Here is a 14,594-nt window from a genome sequence, read left to right on the forward strand (position 1 = left end):
AGTTAAATCCCATTGATTAAAAACCTGCTATCAAATGCTTCATTCTACTGGTCATCTTCAGCGTGCGCAGCTCAAATGCAGAACATTAATAGCTACTGTCATATAACCTACATAACGCTATAATGAGAACACTGTTGTAAAAAAGTGTTGTGAATTCTTAGGGTTTCTCTGTCATTTAATGTTAACTATCTTTTAATCAAAACATAAAACATTATTTTTGTATCTGCGAGGTGTCCGTTACACATTTTCCCTGTGTTAATGTCAGTATGACTGTCGAATGTCTGACTTGACTCTTGGTTATGTATTTTGCCCCCCGCCCCAAACATATGATTTGACTATCAGTTGACTATCGGCAAGATTCAACAATTTTGGATTGAGAATCCTTAGTCGGGGACACCCCTAGTACTTACTATTATAATAACAATAAATTATTCATAAGTACATGCAAGTAACCCTAACCCTAACCAAATAGTAAGTACATGTAGTTAATTAATATTACTCAGTACCTAAATGTGACCCTGGACTACAAAACCAGTCTCAAGTCGCTGGGGTATATTTGTATTGTTCAAAATTATAGATTTTTCTTTTATGCCAAAGCTTATTAGGACATTAAGTACAGATCATGTTCCATGAAGATAATTTGTAAATTTCCTACTGTAACTATATCAAAACTTCATTTTTGATTAGTAATATGCATTGCTAAGAACTTCATTTGGACAACTTTAAAGGCGATTTTCTCAGTATTTAGATGTTTTTGCACCCTCAGATTCCAGATTGTTAAATAGTTGTATCTCGGCCAAATATTCTCCTATCCTAACAAACCATACATTAATGGAAAGCTTATTTATTCAGCTTTCAGATGATGTATAAATCTCAGTTTCGAAAAATTGCCCCTTATGACTGGTTTTGTGGTCCAGGGTCACAAATGTATAATTACACTGTGACAAGGACACCTTAAAATAAAGTGTAACCTAGAACTTAAATATCGGTCTTTCAATAATCTAATAATAGCTATGTTTCTGTTTTGTCTTTTTCTCAGCTGGGTTTCTGAGACCCATTGTGATCTTCGGTCCGATCGCAGATGTGGCACGAGATAAACTGGCGAGAGAGGTGCATGACTTGTTCGAGCTTGCAAGTGAGTGTCCATTTGCCTTGATAAGACACAGCGCTTCAATTTTCTAATCCACCTACCTGTGCAGCATACTTGATCAGTCACACTTGAGCTGTCCTGCTCTTCAGTTTCAGTAGTGCATTTAAAATTCAGCTTGTAAACTGATTCCACGAGTGGCCACTGGCTTTATTTACATAACATTGTTCCTGTATGACTGTATTTGCTTTTCAGAGACACAGCACCCAGATGGAAGGGAAAGTACGTTGCATACAGTAGTCACATCAGCTCACTCCATCAGAAGCCATAGTTACTAGAGGCTGTGCATTATTATGGCATCCCTTATTTTAGTTACACCAAATCGACACCGCTTGGAATGTTAACGATGAAAAAAAAAATCCAAGATGTGTTCATGCTATCGACAGCTCCAACCCCCCCAACCCTTCAGTCATGCTTGAGAGGAGATGAAGGCACATTGCTCATTGATTTCCCCCATCCCAAGCACCTGCTTCCTGTTTTATTTTGTGATTCTTTGGGCTTTTTTTGTTTCTTTTTTGCTAAAAATACTTCCTGTTGTTGCTGCTATTTTAGAACCATGATATAGTAAAGGATACAGATTCAGGCTTGCTGTCTTAAAGGGATTGTTCACCCCAAAATGAAAATTCTATTATCATTTACTCACCATTGGACCCCATTAACTTCAATTGTATAGAAAGAGAGAGTTTTTTTAATTGGAACAATATTAAAAGGAAAAATAAATGATGCTAGAATATTAATTTTTGGGTGAACTATCCCAATAATGTATTAATGTCAGGGGCCATCAATGACTACTAAAGGTCAAAGCACACTAGCTTTACCCTCTTCTGGTTGCACTCTTTAATGTTAAATGTTCTTCAGACATTCCAGACCCCCTCTTAGTCACTGTGGTGTACAGATGCTACTTCACCCTCCACTTTATGTAATGAATATTCGGATTTTGATATCTGTAGTAAATGAATATGCATCGCACCACATTGATGTTACACGTATGGAAAATGTGAACAGTCTGCAGGTGCTCATATATTGTATATTGTATGCGGGCGCATGTGCACATCCATGTTGAATTGCCTTCTCACTGTATGCTTTTGAGGGGTGAAAATGCTGAGGTACTGCATGAGAGGGGAGCACAGGAAGTATATGTGGATGCTACTATGGATTGTTTTCTCTTGTGTAGAGAGTGAACCCAAAGATGCCGGCACTGACCAGCGCAGCTCAGGGATCATACGCCTTCACACTATCAAACAGATAATCGACCGGGTGAGATCTCGCACACACAAAGGCACAATGCAATGCATGAACACTCTCTCTCTGAATAGCACTACTGCCTCCTGCTGGTGAATTATGGTACAGTATGTTATATAGCTGTACACTTGACAGTCCATGAAATAAAGAAGAGGCTTCTCTGTATGTGTTTTGCAGGATAAACATGCAGTGTTGGATATTACTCCTAACGCAGTGGATCGGCTGAACTATGCTCAGTGGTATCCTATCGTGGTGTTCCTGAATCCTGACAGTAAGCAGGGTGTGAAGAACATGAGGACCAGACTGTGTCCTGAGTCCAGGAAGAGTGCCAGGAAACTCCATGAGCGTGCACTTAAACTGAGAAAGAACAACCACCACCTATTCACAGGTAAACACAGATGTTTTAAAGTTGTGTTTTCTTTATTGAAAAAAAAAAATGGAAAAGCAGACCCTTGTTCCCAAAGCACGATGGTATTAATATAGTAACTACAGACCCAGACATACTGAGTGAGGCGAGGAAAATCGTTCTTTTGAGCCACATTGTTTTAATGGTTCTGCGAACAAAAGAACTTTGTGAAGTGTTCATGAAATTTATAGTCTGTGACTTACAAAATAGAACACATACACTAACAAACTGTATAATCTGTATTATAAAAATGATTTATCTTAATCAACAGTGATAAATAGTTATTATACCTAAACTAGTTATTTTATTATATATAAAAAAAAAAAAAAAAAACTAAAAAAACTAAAATGTTATGCACATTCTTTTAATTGAAGACATTTTGGGAACTCTTTTGATTGAAGTGTCTTGTGTCATGAACTAAATGAATGCTAAAATGAATCAAACGCATACTACTCCACATCTCTCACACACACCTCTTTAATGTGAATATAAAAATGTAGTTCACAGTAATAACATGGAATAATTATTCATAAAATTGTACATCACATAAAATTTCATGATGGGTCACATTTAGCAGCCTGGCTGCTATCTCAAGTTTTAGTCGTAACTTTTATGGAAATATTAAGACAAGCACACTGTATCTGGCTGAGCTCTATAAAGACTGTTGTGTTATAGCATTCCTCATTTGTTAATCACTTTGAATAAAGGCCTCTCATAAATGTAAATGTAAAAGGGGAGAAAGATCACTCAGTTGTAAAGTGAAAGAATCCAACAGTGATCCACCTTTCGATGAATTGAGCACATAAATGAGTGATGTTGCATGCTGTGTGCAGTGGACACTGAGGTGCAGTGAGGTTGCTAAATCAACACAATGTACCTTTTTCTTAGGTGAAAAAAAGTTTTTACATTACTGGATTCTCTTGAGTGATTTGATGTCTTCCTTCCTGTGACTGTCCTCTAGCCACCATTAACATGAACAACATGAATGATGGCTGGTATGGAGCGTTGAAAGAAACCATTCAGCAGCAACAGAACCAGCTGGTGTGGGTCTCAGAGGGCAAGGTGAGTTTCATCAAACTTTTCCACAGTGATGCAGTTCCACAGCAGATGCTTGAGGTTTCAGGGACAGGGTTCATTCGTGGTTGTCTGGTTTCTTAGTTCCATGTTTATATTTACAGAGCATAGTTTGTTTCCCATGTTCTTGTGGTCTGTTCTTGTGGTCACAACATTTATGTTGATTTCAACATATGGTTCATTTGATCAACATCTGGTGTTCCTATCTTCCTCCCAGTGGACTGAGTTTTGTTTTTGTGATGCTTCACCATTATGAGGTTAATCTCCTGAAATATGTACCAGAACCTGATATATTTCACTCTAAAAATTAAGTGTTTACACTTTTTGGGAAATGATTTTCTCAACAATGAAGCACACTTTCACAAAGTCTCACATTCTTAGTAGTGTAAAGCAAAAAATAAAAGATTCTCATTTTTATAACTGTGATGTTACTGTTGACTAAAGCTATTAAAATTGTTTCTATTAATTGAAATAATTCTGAAATTAAAATATTTGATGGAAAAAAAAAAATTACTATAAAAAGAGAGTACTAAAATGATTGAAGCTAAAACTGAAAAGCTAAATAGAATTTTAGAAACTTCAAAATTAAAATGTAAACTGAAAATATAAAAGCTAACTAAAATATAAATATTATGATGGTATATAAATAATACTATATTAATGCTATCTCATATTCTTATTATGGTAATGTAGAAAAGGCTGTGATTTAAATTGTACTTCATTAAATCATTAAAGTATTTGGAGAATTGCCTTTCATTTATGCTGTTTTTAATTTCTTTAAATAATTTTAAAACCGTATTGTTTTACCAATATTGTAAGAAATTACAATAATGTCATGAAAGAATCATAAATGAAAAATATAGAGACAGCAGAACATTAATAATTGATGGTAAAAATATTTGATGTAAATTTTGGTTGGTTATCCTGAATATAATTTTGAAGTCTAAAATGTAGACTTTATTTTTTTTTTATGCAAAATAATTTAGTAAGATTATCTAATGTTCAGTGTCATCTCTCTCTTTTACCTTCCACTAAATGTTCACCCTCTCTACATGTTGTTCTCTCGTCTTCCTCTCTCTCTCTCTCTCTCTCATTGAATTCTTTGGATCTTGTGCTCTCGTTCTCTGCAGGCGGACGGCGCACCTGACGATGATCTGGATCTTCACGATGACCGTCTGTCCTATGTATCTGCCCCTGGTAGCGAGTACAGTATGTACAGCACGGACAGCCGTCACACCTCAGACTATGAGGACACTGACACAGAGGGCGGAGCCTACACGGACCAGGAGCTAGACGAGACCCTGAACGACGAGGTTGGACCGCCCAGCGAACCCGCCATCACTCGCTCCTCGGAGCCCGTCCGGGAGGACCCGCCCGTCATCCAGGAACCCCCTGGATACGGAGGGTACCAGCCCGAACCGCTGAACCGCATCGACCCCGCAGGGTTCAAGGCCCCTGCACCTCAGCAGGTAGCGTTTCTGCGAGCCGTTCACCTTCCTTGTTGTCTGGAGGCCGTGGTGTGCGTGAGAAAAGTGTTCTAGCGGCGCTGTTGGAGGAGCGCTTTAAAAAAAAAATGTATCGTTGTAGTACTAGAGAAATGACAATGATCAAGTAATAATTGTTGCCACGTATTAATTATATGTATTTGTGAGCGTGTAGTTGTGTGGAAGTCTGTGTGTGTGTGTGTGTGTGTGTGTGTGTGTATGTATGTGACAAATATGGCTTGGCTGTTATACTACACATAGATGCCGTGACTCTTATCTCAGTACGATTACAGAGGAGATGGAAGTGAGGACATTGTATCTTTAAGTATGTGAAATGATTGCCCCATCCTTGTGGTCTAGCTGTCCCCTTGCTGTCATGCAAAATGATGTCATTACCAGACAGTATTATGTGCATGATGGATTTACAGTGTTAAATATATTACTGTGAATGTATTTATCTATATGGTTCCAGTGGCCACTATGATATCCAAAGTGTCTTAGATCTTGTATTACAAGAGAGCCAAAACATTGTACTGTACTGTAGAATTAAACTGACATCAGACTTAACGTGAAAACAGAACCTTGTCCAGTTGTAAATTATTATATGACATGGTTCCCAGAGTCAATCTATTCTGCATGTTAGTGGGATGTTCCTATTTCAATACAAGTTAAGCTCAGTGAACCACATTTGTGGCATAATATTGCAGCAAAGGCAGTATAGCCACTAGAAATGCACTGATTGCAATTTTGGCTGAAATATTGAGAGAAATTGTTATTGTAGATGACTATCAAATGGGAACATTAGGAACATTGGATGGACATTACAATTCATTCAGTTTGTCTAAATTTAAAATGTACAAATCTAAAAACAATTGTTGTAAATGCTACAAGGGAATTTTGGCATCACAACATATTATACAGTACAAAAAAATAGATATTTATTCTAAGATTTGCTAAAGATTACGTTTAACAGAGGTAGTAAATGTTTTAGATAGGCTGTTACTAGATAACCGCAAAACCTAAATCTAAAAATGGGAGAATTGTTCATGCACAATTAAATATTCCATAACCGCCAATAATGTATATAAGCCATATATAAAAAATATATAAAAGCCAATTAAATAAAATCTATATATTAATAACCAATGTATTTTATTGAACTTTATCAGATTAAATTATATTTTTTATTTATTTATTGTTACTAATGAAAGAGCATTCAATTAAATTAAATGTAAATGCATGAGAGGGATGTCATCAATGTTTTCTAAATGTTTGTTATTGATCATATTGTAAATCTTTTCGACTCCTCTCATGTGATGATAATCATTTCAATCATTTAGGCCGATTAAACCCCACCCCTTTCTGATTACATTTTTTCTTATTAATAATTTTTCACTCGGATGTACATTATAATACAATGTAAAAGCTCCAGAATCTTCTGAAATTGCACATTACTGTGCATGTATATTTTCATTTGGAATTATTTCCTAAATGCTGTCAATAGAGCTTAACATCGTGAACTTGGAACATACCCTTAATAGAACAGTACTGGCGTCAGGTGAGACAGAAGAGAATCATGAAGTGCAGTGGTGAGGTTTGACCACATGTATTAAACATTTTTGAACACCTTCACAGAAAGCAGAGACTGCTCTTCCCACGCAGCCTGAGCCGCTGGCAGAGACAGCGCCCCCTGCTGTTCATGTAAATGTAGGGGCCCTGAGTGCCAAGGATCTCGCGGTCACCCTCACTCGGGGGGATTTCAGCCCAGAGGCTGGCTCTCTCTTCCCACCTGCCCCTGAGCTAGCCCAACCCCCGTCTCCCGACCCCAACCAATCCGGACAACCCGGGTCAGAGTCCAAGGTACCTCACTAGCCACCCTGCTCTGGACTGAAACTGGCCCACTTAACACCGGAGCCCGGTGCCCTCTCTTATCGCCGTCTAGCCTGCCTGTGTGCTGCAGTGCTTTACTCTAGCTCTTGCATGTGCGCTGTGTGCCTATTTAAGAGCGCGTCCGTTCTCCTTGTGTGAATGTGTGCGTGTGTTTATAAACAACAGTGGGTACGACAGAGGCCTGCTGCATCAGAGCATAGTTCATGTAGCTTCAGGCAAACCCAGGTCCCCACTGTTGCTTGCCTACTCTTGCATGGGTTTAATTTTCTGTTTTTGCTCGTTGAAGTAGAGCTAGTGAATATTAGTGGTGCAATGAATGTGATGAAATGATTTAAAACCTATTTTGACCTATATTTAAAACATTGTATCTTTTCCCCCTCCTGTTGTGACTTTGAAAGGTAGCCTTGTTGTTTACAACATACGAGTACGGCTTAACCAGTCTTCATTTTTACAGTTTTATTCATAAATTATTATTTTTTCATAATTTGTTAGTGTCAGTTTTGCTCTGATTAAAATGGCTATCTAATTTTAGTTGATGACAACCTTTAATTGACAAGAAAGTGCAAAATTAAAAAAATTGTGGCCATGCGTTTCCATGACTTTTTGGTCACGTTTTATTATAAATCATTCTTTCATTTTAGTTAAATTGTGGCCACCTTTATTTCCTCATTATTATTGACAAAAAATACAATAGTGATAATGCTGGCTTCAACATTGGCTTAGGGTCGTGATTCTATGTCTAACAGACTGGACTATTATTGTTCCTAAAAGGCTACGTCTCAAAAAACTTTTTATTGTTTAAAGCAAATAGTTTTTGTATATTTCTTTTTCAGTGGGATTTTTCAGTCTGATTTTACCCCAGTGTTTTTGCAGCTTGGCGTGTCATGAATCATTTAATCGCTCTTAAACTCTGAAACTATTTGTGTGATGGCTGCCTCCATTTTGACCTGTTCAATAACTGCCCACTCTGAGTCTTCCTCTATTGCAGGTCTCTTTGCTGACTCTGTGCTTCATTCTTCAACTTTTAATCCGAATATTAATCACTTCTGGTTTCTGCCGTTTCATTCAATTCAATTGATTGCTGTGGTTTAGAGATTATTTATTCATCTTTGTACAAGTCGTTTATAAATATCCTTCTTTGGCTTTATCAACAGATGTACAAGAAGGATATCTATCATAACAACGAGCCGGTGCAGGTGAACCAGAACCCTATGCATCCCAACTACAACCCCCAGCAGCCCCTCTATCAGGAAGACAAGCCATACAGAGATTATGACCATCAGCCCTACCCCTACGATGGGGGCTACATGGAACCAAAGGCTCGTAACTTTGACCCCCACCTACATTTTGACAGCAGTGTGCCTCCGTATGATGAGCAGTGGGCCCCGTATGACCAAACCTCTGGATACGACCCTCATATACCCTATGAGGATGGTCTGAACCGCATGTACGGTCACCCTCAGATGCGACATGACACAGGCTATGACTCCAGTCGACCTCGCTATGGCAAACCCAGCCCTGGACCGATCCGACATGATGAACCACCCCCTGTGCGCCCACAGTATGATCAGGAAGCACTCCCTCGTACTCAAGCCTCCTCCCGCTCCCCTGAACCCCCCAAACAACAGTACTATGACCCATCCCAGAGGCCTTCCTATACTCAACCTCCACAAAGGGGCTACATGAACTCTGAGGCCTCTGTGACCCCTCCTAAACCTGAGTCCATCTCACTTCCAGTGGAACCTGCGCTTCCCCCTCCCCCAGCTGAGGCAGAGGATGACCCAGCCATGAAGCCCCAGTCTGTGCTTACAAGGGTTAAAATGTTTGAGAACAAGCGATCCGTGTCTGTGGACAGAGCAAGAGAGTCTGCAGACTCTGGTATTAGGGTGAGTTGACATACTAAATATACTAACTAAATATACACTTTACAGGCTGAATTATTAATGTTAATTAATGTTAATCTTTCTGCTTCCTTTAGCCTGTGGACATGGTGCCTAAACCTGGCGCTGCCTCCGTGCCCAAAGCCAATTCTTTAAGTAACCTGGACCAAGAGAAGGCCTTTAGGTAATGAACTAGCACATAAAGTATAAATCAAATCTGCAGCCATTAGCATACAGTGTATTTGTATCTATAAAAAGAAAGCATTAAACTACAACACACACTACCTTTCAAAAGTTTAAGGAATAATTTTTTTCATTTATGAATTTGAATTTTTTCAGCCAGGATGCATCAGTATTATCAAAAGTAACTAAATACATTTGTAATGTTGCAAAAGATTTCTATTTAAAATGTTATTTTGAGTGTTACTTTATTCATCAAAGAAACCTGAACAAATTTATAACAGTTTACAAAAAACCTTAAATAGCTGTTTTCAACAATGATGATAATAATAAATAATTTATTGACTGCCAAATCAGCATATTAGAATGATTTCTGAAAGATCACTGAAGACTGGAGTAATGGCTGCTGAAAATTCAGTTTTGCCAAAACAGGAATAAATTACATTTTAATATATATATGGAAATATATTTTACATTGTAATATTTCACAATATTACTGTTTTTACTGTATTTTGTCTTAAATAAATTTAGCCTGGCTGAGCATAAGACTTTTTTTTTTTCAAAAACATTTGAAGAAATCTTACTGTCCCAGTGGCATTAGCCATAAAGATTAAGTTAGTCCTAGATCGCCATCTAGTGGTGAAAGTCAAATACTGAGTCTGATTCTAAATATCCATGATGAGGCTAAATTTGGCCACTCTTTATGCACTAGGCTTTCTTGTGATACTGAAGTTGAAATATTTTATGAGGCTCATGGTAGTACAGCACTTTTGTTGACATTGTCATTACCTCCACAGTATTCTATACGTCAAGCATTTTAAGGTACACATACTTCTTTCCTCTGTCAGATCTCCAGAGCCACAGCAGCCCCAGCCTAAAGCAACAGATGATATCATTCGTTCAAATAACAATGACCCTGATGAGGATGAGGAGTACTACAGGAAACAGCTGTCTTACTTTGACCGCCGAAGCTTTGACAGCAAGCCCTCTGCACAGCTGGCACCTGCCATCAAGCCAACCCAACCCCAGACCCAACCAGGTTACTACCCCAGGTATGTGTTCAATTACTTAATCATACTTAAAGGCAGGGTATGCAATTTTTCGGGGCCGAGTACCAAAACAAACGTGTAGCCAGTCAGCAGTAAGGGGTGTGTCTACTCATGATATGGAGGAGAGAGCGTTCAGTGAACAGCCGAGCCAAGTGACAGAAAGATAGAGATGGCGGATAAAAAACAAAAAGAGGTAATCGACTGCGGAACGATAAGGCAAGAAGTAGGACCCGTGTAAATATCGGATCAGCTTCCCAGCGCTGGAGAGAACTCAAGGAGTGGAAGGCATGCGATCGGACGCCGAGGTTGCTTTGTTTCTTCTCGATAGGTGAGTAACACCGTATCTACACCAGACGCGCCCCAACGCAACAGCTAAAGTCTGCCAACACTTGACACGTGTATTTCAGGTGAGAATGTAGTTGTTTAAAACTCAAATCTATGGTTTATTTATAAAAACAGCGCTTATTTGAAAATGTGCTTTGTCGATTTCGGAGACGTGAGCTCCAGGTGATCACCGGGCGCTCAGTGCTCATGTATCCCGAAGAGAGGAGCATAACCTGAGAAGCGTCTCGCTGCAGCCTACAAGATCCAGGGGGTGTGGTTGGATCCAGATCCAACTCCTCCCACCTTACATATACCTAAACCTACCCATCTCCACCCCTAAACCTACCAATCTAACCCCCTGGATGTTGTGGACTGCAGCGAGCCCTACTTGCATAACCTCAGCTAGTCCTTCTGACATTTGCTGCTGGTTCTCATGTCTCTGTAGTGGATAAACATAAGATATAATTCGTTTTGGGCAAATCTAACAGGTAATCTTTGGTCTTTTATTCTATTGTTCTATTAATATGTTTAAATGAAAACGAAAAGAGGCAGTGGTGTTTGATGTATTTCATCTGTAAATACAGTGAGGAAGATTGCAGCAGCCAAGGCGAGCTGACTAATGTTATCAAGTATGCTGCTCTTTGCAGAATTACCGGACTTGCGTCATTCCGTCCGCGGGAGTTCACACTCCCGAGTCTAACTCGTGAAGTCCGAACTACAGAGGATGCAAGTCCGAAATTTGCGTACTTGGTATTGAGAAACGCGGGCAGACCTAACGTTATGTCACCAGATCATTTGCCTAATCTAATGGAAACGCAGATAGCAACAGGTCTGGGGAAAAAAAGTCCCTGGGACATATTGTTCCAGGTAATTTCGGTGGAAAAGCTGCTTATGCTTCACAGAACTAATCGTTGCCTGGGTTGCGTAGGCTACATATATGTGGGGCGGATCTATCAAAATAGGGGCGAGACCCTTTTGGGGTAGGGGCGTGTTTGTTTTGGTGATTTTCAAATATCAACATTGGCTTCCAGAAATTGCTTACCCTGCCTTTAATGCAACTCTGTTTTATGTTTTTGTTTTACCAGATTTTGATAAAATGTCTATATTTGCATTTAGGTAAAGGATTATGTTTTATTAAATTAGACTTTTTTTTTTTTTTTTTTTTTCTTGTTTGGATTTGTAATGTATATTTAAATGGCAGTGAACATGATGACAGAATATATGGCTTTAAGTTTAAATCTTGACTTTGTTCTTTGTCTGCTCTCTGCTACAGGGCAGAGTCAGTGGAGAAGATCAACCCTGTTGCTCCGGCTAGCCCAGCTGTCCCACCCCCGACCCTGCCCAAACCCGCAGGTACGTGATTAATGGAAAAATTATCGTATATCCTCCTCCCTACAGCACAATACATACATATTTCCCCCAAAAAATATTTAGCAGCACAACTGTTTTCAACATTGATGATAAGAATTGTTTCTTGAGCAACAAATCATCATGTTAGAATGATTTCTGAAGGAGACTGAAGATTGGAGTAATGGAATGAATTACATTTTTAAAATAGAAATTATTTTAAATGAAATATTGACTAAATTGTAATCAATAGATGAATGTCTAAGGAGCTTATTTTCTATCTGTAAAGAAACCAAATTTGTACACACATTTTTTTCACATACTCTCTCACACAGTCACTCCACCTCTCGACCCACACGGATCTCCCAAAATGAAGCCTCCCAATCATGAAGACACAGTCCAGAGCACTTACCTGCCTCAGAAAAAATTCCCAGAGAAATCTCCTGTGAACGGCACCAGTGAACCTCCGAAGACCAACAGCACTGCCACGTCCAGCTACAACCGTTTTGTGCCCAAGCCGTACACAACCTCTGCAAGACCCTTCGAGCGTAAGTTTGACAGCCCCAAGTTCAACCACAACCTCCTGCCTAATGACTCTCAAAATAAGGCAGATAATGTGAAAGCTCCCATCAGTACCACAACCAAACCACAGAGCTCGCCCCAGCCGGTAGACCACGACAGCGAAACCTTCACTCGCACTATGGACCAGAAACCCAAATACCTGCAGAACAACATCAATGCTGTACCCAAGGCAATACCTGTCAGGTATAGTAAAAACTAGCTCTCTAATTGTCATGCTTGCATGGTTTTTGGTAAGTAGACATTTTATCCATGCTGTAGTTTTTTTCTTTTTTTCTTTCAAATTTTTTTTTACTTTTTTAAAAATAAATCTTGAATATTAAATACATTTAGGATAGTAGCCAACAAAACAAAGCAGAAAGATCCATTATCACAATCAGTAGAATTAGAAATTTGTCCACTGATATTACATTTCTGCTATAGCTAGATTTGTCTTTTCTTTGCTTTTTTTTTTTTTTTTTTAAATAAAGAAAATCTGAAATTGAAAATCAGACTAAAAATAAGGTTAATCTGTTTTTCTTTCTTTTTCCAGCCCGAGTGCTTTGGAGGATGACGATGATGATGACAGCCACACGGTGGTGGCGACGGCACGGGGTATCTTCAACAGTAACGGTGGGGTCCTGAGCTCCATTGAGACGGGAGTGAGCATCATTATCCCTCAGGGAGCCATTCCTGAAGGTGTGGAGCAAGAGATCTACTTCAAGGTGTGTCGGGATAACAGCATCCTGCCACCTCTGGACAAAGAGAAAGGTCAGTCATGCATCTCTTAACTCGAGGGTCAGAAGATTGTGACATTTTTGCCTTTTCCTCTGGTCTGTGAAAAAAGCTTGGTAATACAGAGTTTGATACTGATTCTAGTTTGTTACAGACCCCCCTCCACCCTTTTCTCAATTAACCCATACTCAAAATGTATTGAGATTATCAGTGCTAAATTTATAGCTTGATGGATGTTTTTGTGTTGGGTTTCTACTTCATTTGTAGTTGTGTTTGTATGTAGAGTAAATTTTAAAGGAAGGTGTTTTTGTTTTCAGGTGAAACTCTGCTGAGTCCTCTGGTGATGTGTGGTCCCCACGGCCTGAAGTTCCTGAAGCCAGTGGAGCTCCGCCTACCTCACTGTGCGTCTATGACCCCTGATGGTTGGTCTTTTGCTCTAAAATCCTCCGACTCCTCGTCGGGTACGCTGTCCTCTCTCTGTCCTTTTTGGGGTCGTTTGGGATGGCTTTGTGACATCTTGTTTGGTTGTGGGCCTTTTTTCATTATGCATTTTCTTATTTTCACAACTCCATATCACTCATTTTTTGTTTACTTATTTTTTTATTTTCCACTCATATAGCGTATCTCACTGACTCGCTCACTCCAATCTGCTCATGTATTTATGTGGTATATTTAAGGTATATTTAAACCAAGTGTCAGTTTTAGCATGACAATCAAATCAATTTTCCTTTGTGACAATTCACTCTTAAAGAACAATAAAACTGTTCTTCTACCATTTAAAAATGTGGGGTCAGTAAGATGTTTTTTTTTTTTTGTTCAGAAAGGATGCATTAAATTGAGCAAAAGTGACAGTGAAGATAATTATATTACAAAAGATTTCCATTTCATATAAATGCTGTTCTTTTGAACTTTCTATTGATCAACTTTCTATTTCTGAGGAATCATGTGTAATGGCTGCCGGAAATACAGCTTTGCTATCACAGGAATAAATTACATTTTTTAATTAAAAAAAAAAAAATAGAAGACAATTATTTTAAATTGATCCTAAACTTTTTTTTAATGGTATTGTATATTGTATTGTATATAAGGGAACAAATACAATTATTATTATTTTTTTTTTTTATCTACATATTAAAAATAAATATCAATTGTAATCACCAGTGTTGTAATGAATGGACATTTTGCATTAAAGAAATTAAATTTGTTTTGGCAGATGGTTTGTATTTTGCAGGGCCCAACAAATTTTGCATTGTGCTCTGTTTGAGTACTGTAGATCTA

General features: G+C 38.6%; 1 pseudogene across 1 annotated transcript in view; it reads left to right on the forward strand.

Annotated features, from left to right (window-relative positions):
* The window catches only part of LOC306871446 (tight junction protein 1-like), a 121,482-nt pseudogene that overhangs the window by 103,238 nt on the left and 3,650 nt on the right, over positions 1–14,594 (forward strand). Inside the window, exons 15-27 of the transcript XR_013785777.1 lie at positions 1,040–1,135; positions 2,322–2,404; positions 2,567–2,777; positions 3,757–3,857; positions 5,000–5,338; positions 6,989–7,213; positions 8,398–9,129; positions 9,222–9,307; positions 10,152–10,355; positions 11,950–12,029; positions 12,359–12,788; positions 13,135–13,352; positions 13,634–13,777. The product of XR_013785777.1 is annotated as a tight junction protein 1-like (transcript). The remainder of the gene's footprint in view (positions 1–1,039; positions 1,136–2,321; positions 2,405–2,566; positions 2,778–3,756; positions 3,858–4,999; positions 5,339–6,988; positions 7,214–8,397; positions 9,130–9,221; positions 9,308–10,151; positions 10,356–11,949; positions 12,030–12,358; positions 12,789–13,134; positions 13,353–13,633; positions 13,778–14,594) is intronic.

The sequence above is a fragment of the Barbus barbus genome (assembly GCF_936440315.1).
Source record: "Barbus barbus genome assembly, chromosome: 1".
Classification (NCBI taxonomy): Eukaryota; Metazoa; Chordata; class Actinopteri; order Cypriniformes; family Cyprinidae; genus Barbus; species Barbus barbus.